At 32.4% G+C, this 9,989-nt stretch overlaps 2 long non-coding RNA genes across 2 annotated transcripts; both read right to left on the reverse strand.

Annotated features, from left to right (window-relative positions):
* Positions 1-368: 368 nt before the first annotated feature.
* LOC136273338 (uncharacterized) lies at positions 369-3,247 on the reverse strand. The gene is made up of 3 exons (XR_010711520.1): positions 3,202-3,247; positions 2,142-2,318; positions 369-1,115 (listed from the first exon to the last, which is right to left on the reverse strand). It is a non-coding gene; the product is annotated as an uncharacterized lncRNA (long non-coding RNA).
* Positions 3,248-4,555: 1,308 nt separating this feature from the next.
* Positions 4,556-7,474, reverse strand: LOC136273339 (uncharacterized). The gene is made up of 3 exons (XR_010711521.1): positions 7,307-7,474; positions 5,421-5,584; positions 4,556-4,728 (listed from the first exon to the last, which is right to left on the reverse strand). It is a non-coding gene; the product is annotated as an uncharacterized lncRNA (long non-coding RNA).
* Positions 7,475-9,989: the final 2,515 nt, after the last annotated feature.

Below are 9,989 nucleotides of genomic sequence, written 5' to 3' on the forward strand. Positions count from 1 at the left end.
AAATAATCTATAAATATATCTTTTGTATATTTGTTTTTTATTTTATTTTACTTACATTGTGCATACTCTTCAACAATTTGTTTTCATAAATGAATTGCTGAAGAAGAATATAAATGAAATTTTTGTTGAAGTATTTTGTTTGTAAAATCAAGTATCAATGTTTACCTACAAACATCATATTGGGCATTATATCTAAGAGCTTTTATTTACATACCATGATCATATAACGGATGTCTTCAGAGTAAAAGTAAACATTGATACTTAAAAATAATTAAAGTAGAAAAAAAAAGTTTCAAACAAATTTGAATATGGCAAACACAAAAAACTGTTTATTAGTGTTTCTAATTACATGTAGTAAGCAAGGAAAACAAACATGCTAAAATAGAACTTTGACGAGTATTTAACGAAGGTAAGCAAATACATGGCACGAACCTTATTTACATAACAAAGAATTGTAAACAATGTGTCCTTCATGTAACTCGACACTTGACATTCATGCGTTTGTTTCCATCAGAAATCATGCAAAAAATCCATTTAAACATAAAAGCACGAAATATTCAAATTTAAAAATATCTACTAGTATCTAAAAACGTTGTTATGTCCCTTTGAAAATATATGGATATTTAAATTTGAATCAAATTAACTGCTATTCGTCTCCTTGATCACACGGTGAATACTAGTAATGTAGATTTTGTCTAGCAATAAATTCCGATTATTTCTTGCGTATTGTCAATATAAACTACTCATGATCCATTCAAAATGATTATGTTTTATAATGACATTTAAGTAACAAGCAAGACAGAGCCTTTTATTTGATTCTAGCTAAGACCTAATGTTTCTATATGCTTTCTTGATTTCACGTAATAGCAATGGTAAATCACTTAAAACAATCGTTAATACAAAACTTCCGATAATTAGTCCACCTAGGATACTCCCGACTGCTTTCGCTGAGGTTCGCTCATCCTTTGCACATACTTTTAAACGCCGAGCTTTAGAAGTTTCGTTTGCCCTGATAGAGAGCTTGGATTTTATTTCCTCCAGTCTGGCTTGTAATGCCTCTGTATCATTTATGTTAATGTATTTATTGGATCCACATGAACAATTGCACGTGATTGCTGTAAAAAATGTAAAATATGATAATATGATAGATTCAGGATCATTTCTTATATTCACAACATATTATTTAAACGAATGTTTATGTACATTTCTACTGGTTTCATTCTAAATCAATATTTACTTCTTGTGTTATAATAGAAAAAAAATTGTTAATTGAAGATTGGAATTTTTTAATTATATAATTATTTTCATTATGGACCTATTCTCGAAGGTAGTTTATTTCAATAAAGAGAAAATGCTTATAATTATATCGACCAAGCCAAAAAATAAAAGGAAGAATATATAGTAAGGGGAAGCTATGCTATGTTGAGAGTTATAAAATATCTTTTGGTAACGATGAGAACTTTTCTGGCGTCTGTGTATTACATGAATCTTATTATAACAGTAGAGTGTATTAAAAAAATGATACCCGCGTGAATTCAAGATAACATGGGAACTTTTTAACTTTAAAAGGCTTTTAAAACCAGAAACACTCAATATTTTTTAATACAACTTAAAATGTATGTTTATTAGGCTTATTGTAACAATGTCTTGTATGCTCTCCTAAATTCTGAACCCCCCCCCCCCCCCCACCGCCTTTTTTTGTGTTTGTGGTCTAAATTCTCTAAGACGGTAAAGAATGGGGAAAACGTCCTTGCTAAGCATTTTGTAGAATTGACAATATGAATTTATGAATAATAAAGAAGAGTATATTATTACATAATTTTAATCATCGGGTATTTTTTGGCGAAAACCTAAAGTAAAGGTACCGGAAGTCCAAAACCTTACATTTGTTTGTCATTTAGAATTTGTATAAGCAAGAGCATTACCATTTTAAAAACCCCTTTCGTTTTCGTTAAATCGCTCACAAACCAATCGACAAGAAGAAAAATATCGGCCTTTCCATCAAAAGTCGAAAAGTTCAAATGTTATGTAAATTTAGAAGAAAAGTGATATTAACGATTCGAAAAACTAACTCATTTACATATCTTGATAAGTTAATCGAATTCTTAGATGTAATTTTTTTTTCATTCTACTAAACCTACTACAAGTAGGACTTGTTCCTGTCCAGTATCCAAGGTGATTGCATCGTCTGTACAGGTCCCCGTATGTATGATTGAAACCACCCAGACATTTATACGTCACAGTGTCGTTGAATTGATTTCCTGTCACATTGAAAACGGCGTTGTCGATTTGCAAACGGCTGTTGTCGCACGTTACATCTGAAGTTTCAACTTTTAAGTTTTAAAGTAACCCTTACTGTGTACATAGCAATTGCAAGTGTGTACGTGTGTGGAAAAACATCTGCAAGTTTGAGAGGTTAATATAAGTTTGCAAATATTTTTCGCCCGCGGACAAAAAAAAACGCTCACCTGAAAAAAAAAAAATGTTACAATTTTCTCGAAGATATTATTTGACGTGGACTGATTAATAATTTTTTTTAAATGACACGTATGTAAAAAAAAAAAAACAAACAAACAAAACCAAAAAAATTAACTTAAAGAAGAAAAAGAAAGAAAAAAACAGCAACAAAAACAAAATAGGAGTTTAGAGTAATATATCTTTGTTTTATTTTTTCTTCAATTGTATGTTTAATTTGAAATTGCCAAAATAAAATACTACCGCTATTGAATTGGAAAACTGGATTTAAAACAATAATAAAGTAAAAGTCAATGACATACATATAACCGTGTGCATAACAGACTATTATTAATTTTATACATTTTTTTCAACAAATCCCTTTTTTATTTGCTCAAGTAATTAGTTTAGTTTGTCTACTGCCCATTTAATCATAGATCTGCATGCTTTATTGATAAATGTGTTTTAGATAACATGCCCTAAAACTTTATAAACTAAAATCCAACTTAATGCAGTATGATATCATAAACTGATATATTCCGGAATTTTAGCCACAAAATGCATTGTAATTGTTGGATGAAAATCTATGAAAATCAAATCAAAAGACACCATATACTTAAGACGGTGACTTAAAAAAACAGTAACAACAAATCTATAACAATTTAATTAAGTCACCATTCAATCAATATCGGTACTTATTTAATAGCAGCTAAAGGATATATAAACTTAAAAGCATCCGTAACTCACCTATATTGACTTCAACAGTCATTAAGTCTGCTATGAAGTAATCTAAAACAAAATATGATCGATAATTATGGTTAGTGTTGTGTTCCTGGTTTTTTTAAATTAAGAAATATGTAACATCATTCCAGAATTGCAAAATACTTTTTGACATGTTGGTAATAATGATACAATTTATATTGGTAAAATAAGTTTTCCATAAAACAATTTTCGGTAGAAACCTGCAACTGCTAAAATTCATTCTCCTCTTCAAACTCGTATCACTTAAAATTGTGAAGTCTTTCAATTAAAATGCGTTCCTCTGCACTAATTTACTCTGTGATTATTACATCCCAATAAAGTTATGTGTATACAAATGTAAACTAGGTGCGAACCTGATAGATTGTACTCATTTACATAAATGTACACGTGTAAGATGATCTATGTTTTACTTTTTAATTTCTTCATCCTGATCTACTGTCTTTGTCAGCGTATATTGTAATTTTGAACGAGAGAATGTGTGACTGTATGAATTTGGTTTATATGCATTGTACATGTCCATAATACTTTGCTTATTTATTTAACTTTCAGTTTACTGGTAAATCAGAAAGCTTTTCACGTTGGACGTTTTTAAGTTGAAAAGAAAATTATCATTTTTGCTTTATTGCTACAGAAAATGTCATCTGGATTACTCAGTTTACCTTATCTCTATTTGAACATTGTCGTGTTTATTTCGTTTTGTAGACTTTTTCACATTTTCAGCTCCATATGGCTGACCTTATTAAGTATAAGGTCAGTGATGACTCAAAACATGGTAATAATAAACAGCCCCTAACAGGGATACCTTTACCAAAATTTGGAAATAAATGACCCCTAGGTCAGGGGTTCTGGTGATAAGGGTGCTTCAAATTGATCATATAGTAGAATTCCTATCTTAAAATATTCTTTATTCCTCGATATTCTAGTAGAAACACCAAGTACATGGTTTGGATGATCAATCTATTGAATTTTGTGAAAGCAGTAGCCCATGCAGGATCATCATTTAGTAACGATGTGGCTGAAATGCTCAAAATGTTAAAACGAAATCTTTAAAAATATTTCCTCTGCTCTTGAATATTTAGCAAGAAAAATACTACAAGGTAAGAATGAGTATGAAAAAAATTAATAATATATAATTTGTAAAAACCATAATTTTGTTGTAAGAGGAGGGCTTTCATAAAAATTGACCATGTAGTGCAATTGACTGAATTGTTTTCAAATTATCTTCTCTACTTACTGACACACTATTGGGAAAATTGATGCATGTTGAGGATATGCAAAAATGCCTTTCTTTCAATAAAACAACCCCAAATACTAGTAGATATGAACGATTTACCATTGAAAAAATCATTTGTGGTTAAACCACTGTACCAGATAGTTGTTTCGGACACTTGATCCACTTTGCATGGTTTAGTTATCACGTCCTCCTTGACAACAAGCCAGCCAGTGTCCCCGTCACAGCGCTTGTGAGAGTTAGACAAATAAAATGCTCTTTTTGCAGTGTTGGATTGAAATCTAAATTCATTAAAGATAATATAATTAGGTGTCACAGATACAATTCATTCAACATCTGGACAACATAGTGACAGTGTGAACGTTACAGTTAATACCACACAGACTGTACCATCCATGTGTGTTGTATTATATCAGTCTTTAATAAATTCCTCTTTCCAGGTCGGTCTATCAAAATGTATGACATGTTTCTTTTAATGCTTGATTACTTTTTCACCAGATGCATTTTTAATGAATTCTAAAGAGGCTGTGTGGTCAAAACTAACCTTCAGGTCTCTCTTAAATATCGAAACATTATATTTTCGACCATATGCTATCATTTAGTAAAGAAAAACTCCAAATGTTTTATAATCTTTATACAAGAGCCCTTCGTCTAAAAGAAGTAAATATAGCCTAAAAATGGTCATGACCAGTCCCCTTCATTTAGAGCTTTTCATAAAGGCTATAATTCGTGTCGAAGCTTGTTGATTCTGTTAGAGATACTAAACTTAATTCATTTCCTATCTGCCAAAGTTCATGGAATATTTGCGATATACATGTTCATCTTTACGATTTGTATCATCAAACGGGCCGCGGATCACATATATTTGAAATTGTGTCACTAATGTGTTAAAATGAGTAAAGTATTTGAATTTTAAACTAACTTGTATATAAAACATCAATTTTTTTTAATCGACAATTAATATTCACTGTACCTTATTTGTAAATATCCCAGAGAACCGACTGTACTTGTTGTGAGATCGGTGTATGAAGAACCCTTGAATCGCTCTTTTGACATCCAGTTGGTTTTGCTGGTATTTCTGCCGTCAAACACAAAAAACGCAGTAACGTTTTTCTCTTTGTAGATTTTGATGGTTACCTGTAAATATCAATTCAAAAATAAATACATGTATCTTAGTAAGCATCATTTATATCTTGAACGCTGCATTTAAATGGCTGTGCTGCAGTGTTGGTTTTGTTAAAATAATCTGTGTCTTGGGAAAGGCCTTCACCACAGCTAGAATGCCTCCCATATACCCATAATGTAGCAGAAAATTACAGAATTATAGATTATAGATTGACAGGGTTTTGCCATGTGCCAGGTTGAAGTGACCGGTTTATGCAGTTGTTACTTCTTTCATGCAGTTATTGGAAATTTGGCTTAATCGACATCTTGAAGGAAGAAAAGGGATTTTAGAGTTTTCTGCTGGTGTGTTCTAATCCCATATAGAGGAAATGCGGAGACTGATGACACAAAATATGATATCGTAAAATGACAGGACACGATGTGAAATTCTACGGAAAAGCATCTAATGATACCCTTGCTTGTTGCTTTATTGGACTCTACGTATACAGTCTTGGGGTTATTTTCTGTTGAATTTTTTTTTTCTGGGGGGGCCCCGCTTGCTTGTTTGAAAATTTAGTTTTTTCGGTGTCCCTTCTGGCTATGATTTAAAGATGGCGACTGATTGCGGATCTAATACATTCGTTTTGTTGTGGTGTTCATTGTTGCAACTGATATTCCTTTTTTATTCGTATTTTATTTTAGGTTGAACTTATGGGTAATTGGTGGATTAAAGAATTAAAAACACTTAAACTTCAAACTTTGTTTTCATACTTTTTATTTTTGATTTATAGATCACATGTATATATATCCTGCAATAATCTCACTCCGCCCCATTTAATATATTGGGTTTTGGATTGCCTCTTGTTCGACTTTCCAAAGCCCCTAAAATGTCAAAACTAACAAATAAATAACTGATATATTATAACAAGCATCTGATCTTTTTTAAAATCATCGGTCAATTTAATCATAGTTTCGTTCTCTGGGCGTAAATTCAAATCAGATGTCTAAACAATCATCAAGAGATTTGCTTTTTGTCAAAATTTCCATTCTATGAAGGTGCCAAGAACTCCAATGAATAACAGTTCCGGTTGCTGAGTGAAAACAATCGAAAAACACAAGTCTGTAGTGGTTATCAAATAAATGATTTGATCAAACAGAAACCTTATATCTTTCCAATCAATAAAACCAAAGTTTATTTTTGGTGTCCAAGTAGCGCAGTGGACAATGCAATCGCCTCTTGCCGCTGCGACAAGAGTAGTTGTATGTGATCATGAAAAGATATGTTGGTCGCTTGCATAGACACATGAGTTATTTTCGGGTACTCCACATCAATGACTCCCCCCCCCCCCCCCTCCCCCTTCGCGCTTACTAGCTTGCCAAAGAGAGATGTTTTTTTTTCAATCGCTGTAAAATAAAAAAAGTTAAGTTTTTTTAAAACTTTTGTCTAAAATCTAATTCGACGCGATTTAGTGATCAAAATGTGTTGTCGATAAATCTTCTATGTTGCTTATATGTAATTTGATTGCCTGAAACAAAATCGACTTATCTGACATGGATCGACTTCATCACATGCTTTATTTATTGATACGTTTCCCTCTATTTGAGGTTCAAAGCAACATGAAATTCAAGATAAAATTGACACTCTCTTGGAATTGAAAACCATCTTTCCTTTTTATTTACTTAAGCCCAAACGCATAGTAATCTTGCTAATGTACTTTTTGTTGACAAAACAAATTACATTGCTAAATTATTTACCTCCTGAATGTTCGTTTGTTCCCAGTCGTTCACGATTTCAGACTTAAATTGTTGTGAAGATGATGTGTGGAATCCGAATTCGTTGCTGATAAAGAAGTCATATAATCCAAACGGGGCACCTGTCACTACTGTTAACACAGGGACTTTCGTTGAAAGGCATACGGAAAGACAAACTGCCAAGATAACCAGAAAATGTCTCTGAGAATAATTTTTCGGTTTAGATACCAGGGATTTCTTTTTACTTTGTAATGATATTATCTTACATTGTTCTTCGGATCAATACTATGATATTTTAAACTAAAAGCAAGTATATTTTGTCAAAAAGCTCTCACATACTTTTTGATATAAAAATCTGATGCACTACATTGCATAAATTCTCTGTCCTTTGCTTCCCTACTCAATTAATCTTAAGGCGGAATGCTACACTAAGATTTTTAATTTTAATGATCCTTATAATATAAAAGAGCGGATTTATACTTTCCCTTAATTATTTCTATGATTTTAAGCATTTTAATTAAAAGTGCGTTGCTTTGAAAAAGCTGTTTTGGTTGTAATTACAAATATTATTAATCCATTAAAAAATTGAATATACCATATAATAAACGCTGGCCATCCCCAGAAAAAAGGTCATGAACCAATTACAATAATCTTACCAGAGATGTATGAAAATATCCAATGCATAACAGCTTTAGCATCTGATGGCATGATTGCAAATATCTCTATACATCAGCTATCTGAAGGTGTGATTTTCAATATCGATTGTATGATATCCATATTTGATTCGTTCTTTGCAATCATACTTTTTCCGTCGAGGCTTCATTGGAACCATTCTGAATTTTAATTTTACATACAGGTGACACTCGATGGCTCGAACTTCGATCTCTCGAAGTTCTTGATCTCTCGAAGTGAACTCACAGTCCCAATTTTTTTCTCTATATAACTAAGCAAATTTACTCTTGATCTCTCGAACTCTGATCTCTCGAAGTTCTTGATCTCTCGAAGTAAAACCTGGGTCCCGTTATACATATTTCATTGTTTTTCACTATTGATAACTCGAAGTGATTGCTGTGTACACACGCGGCCGATCAAGCGTATAAATATAGCTCCGCGTGGACCTTACCTGGACGGTTGAGTGAACTCCTGGGGGCTAGCGTGGTAGTTTTAATTGGTTGATTACGTAAGTGACACTACCCCTTGCTTCCTTCAAAGGGTAGATAGGTAGTTTGTAAGTGATCTATTAATTTCAAAAACTTGTGAATGTTACGATAAATGCTCTTTATTTGAAATATTCTAACGTAATGATTAAGAAAACATAATATGCTTAAAAGTTTTTAACGTGAAAAAAAATGCACTTAATAACCACACAAGTAAGTTCTGTATTGTTTAAATTGAAGTAATGTAGCAGAAAATACGATTGAAATCATGTCAGACTATCCTTCCATGTTATAAATATATTTTCCGGCTACTATAATTTTGGAACCAAAATGACCGGAAGAAAAATTTCCGGATATTTTTAAACTTTCGTTCTCTAGAACTCTTGATCTCTCATTCACAAGTTTTTGAAATTAATAGATCACTTACAAATTACCTATCTACCCTTTGAAGGAAGCAAGGGGTAGTGTCACTTACGTAATCAACCAATTAAAACTACCACGCTAGCCCCCAGGATTTCACTCAACCGTCCAGGTAAGGTCCACGCGGAGCTATATTTATACGCTTGATCGGCCGCGTGTGTACACAGCAATCACTTCGAGTTATCAATAGTGAAAAACAATGAAATATGCATAACAGGACCCAGGTTTTACTTCGAGAGATCAAGAACTTCGAGAGATCAGAGTTCGAGAGATCAAGAGTAAATTTGCTTAGTTATATAGAGAAAAAAATTGGGACCGTGAGTTCACTTCGAGAGATCAAGAACTTCGAGATATCGAAGTTCGAGCCATCGAGTGTCACCTGTATATAGTTTTTATCATGTTAATAAGCTTCTCTTCTTTGATAATCGTTTCAATCGCTTCTAATCAATAAAACAACAATGAAGACGGCGTTACTGCTTTACATTGCAATTGATCGTATAACTTGGAATCCTTTGCATCCGTCATGACATCGGAACTACCGTGTTTGAAGAATTAGACGATAAAATTTCTGAAAAGAAAATATCAGATGCTATAGACAATCTTTAAAGAGACAACTCGCATGGTCTTGATTATATTTTGAATGAATATTTTATAGAATTCAAGGGTATATACTTATGCCAAATTTACATAGTATTTTTAATCGTATATTATTATCTGAATATTTTCCTACGCCATGGACAAATGCGGTTATTATTCCTGTTTTTAAAAAGGGTGACCCAGTTGACCCCAACAATTATCTAGGTATAAGTCTTATCAGTTGTTTTTGTAAATTGTTTACCTCAATATTGAATCGTAGACTTATATTATGGGCATCTTGTAATAGTATTGTCACAGATGCACAGTTCGGTTTTCAACCTATGTTAGGTACTACAGAGGCAATTTTTGCACTTCATTGTCTGGTTTTACAAGTGCTTCAAGCTAAAAAACGGTTTTATTGTTGTTTTGTTGATTAAAAGAAGGCCTTTGACTCTATCATTAGGAAAAAATTGTACAGAAAATTCTTGAAATGAATTTATAAAAAAAAAAGGTACTGCCCCTACTGACCTGCA

The sequence above is a fragment of the Magallana gigas genome, chromosome 3 (assembly GCF_963853765.1).
Source record: "Magallana gigas chromosome 3, xbMagGiga1.1, whole genome shotgun sequence".
Lineage (NCBI taxonomy): Eukaryota > Metazoa > Mollusca > Bivalvia > Ostreida > Ostreidae > Magallana > Magallana gigas.